A 2,418-nucleotide genomic window follows, 5' to 3' on the forward strand; every position below is an offset into this window, starting at 1 on the left:
AAAGAGTGTTTGTAACGTAGTTTATAATTATTCATATTCATAGAATCTTGTTATGAGAGATATTTCCATAAAGTTAACAAGTGCAGTTATGATGTTTTAAAATTATATTTCAAAATATTTTAAACATTAAAGTCAATTAAGAGCCAAATATGGACAAGTAATTGTAGCCTTTAACTCATCATTCTTTACACTTGCCATTAACTATAAACTCTGAATCAATTTTGAATTTATAATATACTAGCGGATTTTATCTGATGGAAAAAGTGGCGCATCTTATTGAAGCACCCTGTATGCGATAAAGGCGATTTTTACTAACCATTTTAACACTTAAATTCTCTGTCACAAATTATCAAGAAATTATTGGGAATTAACTTTCAATCTTTTACATGTTCCAGGATATAATCAAGACAGAACTGGATTCGTCTGTACCTTACTGTCAAGTTGAGGAGGGATTCAAATTCTCTATAGGGTTAACAGCAAAACACCTGAAGGTTATTTGTCATGAAGACTCGAAGCAACACAGACGAATGGTATGGTGTTTATTACAAGTCTTAATATCTATTGTCATGGAATATCCTTATGGTTTTACAAGGCAATTTATATCTTGCATTGTGTTGACTTAAACTGATTCCTAAGAAATATAGAATTAATTATAGCTGCAAAATGCAGCTTACGTAATTTACTTTTCAGATGCATCAATATCCATCAATCGATTAAATTAGATGCGTTCCAATTTTACATCTTCTCTCTCAACCTAACAAACCCGGCAAATCCTCGTTGAAAATAAAAAAGATAAAAATATATTTTCATGTCTTTAGAATACTTGTGATGTGTTACTGAACTTGTTCCGCTTTTACCTTTGCTTAAGTTATTAATCATTTATATAGTCATCGTACTCATTTGGATATCATGACAATTACTGAGAATATTGTTTTGATCTATTATACATCTATATTTCCTTCGTATATTATTTTCTCCAACGAAGATACACATCAAAAGTGTGTTGAGTGGTCATCAGAGTACTCCTCTGAAGTTTACCCTGGAGGACAATGGAAAGAACATTCGCATTGCAATACACGAAGGACACGAGGCCACATCAGTAAGAAAATTCAACATAACAATAGAAGGTACAATGAAAATTTTCAACAATGATTCAATTAGAGCTGTTTAGTTTAGTAAGGTATAGGCACTTTATTTTCTTTTTAAGGTAACCCTAGATTGGTTACCATCACCATCTATAAAATATCACACCCCCATTAGTAAATCAGTGTAGTAGTAAGTCAGTGTGTCATCGCAATCAAACTTATCATTCCATTTACATATTTGTTTTTTTTTTGTTAACTTAAACAATGTCTTTCATTGTAAGAGTTCAAACATAAATAAAAGGCTTATGTACTGCGTGTAGATTCTTAATGCACACAAAATAATTAGGTTTCCTAATGTTTTGTTTCTTTGGTTGCTCTTTGTATTTTGTAGTTTGTTTTTCTTAGTTTTATTCTTTTGTATTTTTTGTAATCTTTAATCAACTTTTGTTTTATTTATCATGTTTTTCATGTTTTCCAATTTGAATGTGGGAGATGATTAACTGAATTGATTCAAAAGAACGTAATAATAGTAATAAAAGTTACATTTAACATAATGGGCAGCTGCTTGCATGTGACGTCATAAAATCATATATTTTAAGATTCATAACTCTGTTATTCTTGGATATATAATTTTTTACGAAAAATTTATTAACTGTTCATAATAATGATACTTCTACTGCTACCACCACCACCACTATTACTACTACTACTACTACTACTACTACAAGTAAAATTACTACTACTACTGCTGTATTTTTTTTCTTTCAGATGAACCGGATTACGCGACCAGCAGTAGGGATTCGTAAGTTTTCTTGTAAAGACCAATTTTTTTTTAAACATTTGGAATAAGAATTTGCGGCAAACTTCAACTTTCAAGTAGTTTCGATCCTGAATACATATTTGCATACAAAGTTATTATAGGAACTGCAGGATTTCACTATATAATTTTACATAATGTTCCTTTTTTGGTCAATCTGGAAAAAAGGTGAAGTAAATATTGATATTAATAATAATAATGAAAAAATAGAGTCATGAACATGTAAAATATAATATATCATTGTAATAAAACAGTGATGTCACGGTGATTTTTCAATAAAACAGTATTCAATCTGTTGCAGAGCAAACCGATGATACGCCATGAGGGGCGGGGTGGGTAAAGAAATGAATAGCGGAACTCCATCCTCCCCTTCCCGCAAAAATGAAATTAGTAAACAAAGAAAATGAGAGGAAAAACGCATAAGGCTATGCTAAAACACCTATTTTTTTAAATAAAATAACATAAAACAATATTTTGGACGTTATGGATTTTGTTTACACAGGCAAGGGCGAATGA

General features: G+C 30.6%; 1 long non-coding RNA gene across 1 annotated transcript; it reads left to right on the forward strand.

The window, feature by feature from the left end:
- Window positions 1-404: 404 nt before the first annotated feature.
- LOC121420554 lies at window positions 405-1,888 on the forward strand. The gene is made up of 3 exons (XR_005970794.1): window positions 405-530; window positions 986-1,127; window positions 1,854-1,888. It is a non-coding gene; the product is annotated as an uncharacterized LOC121420554 (long non-coding RNA).
- Window positions 1,889-2,418: the final 530 nt, after the last annotated feature.

This window comes from Lytechinus variegatus, chromosome 8 (assembly GCF_018143015.1).
Source record: "Lytechinus variegatus isolate NC3 chromosome 8, Lvar_3.0, whole genome shotgun sequence".
In the NCBI taxonomy this organism is placed as follows: domain Eukaryota; kingdom Metazoa; phylum Echinodermata; class Echinoidea; order Temnopleuroida; family Toxopneustidae; genus Lytechinus; species Lytechinus variegatus.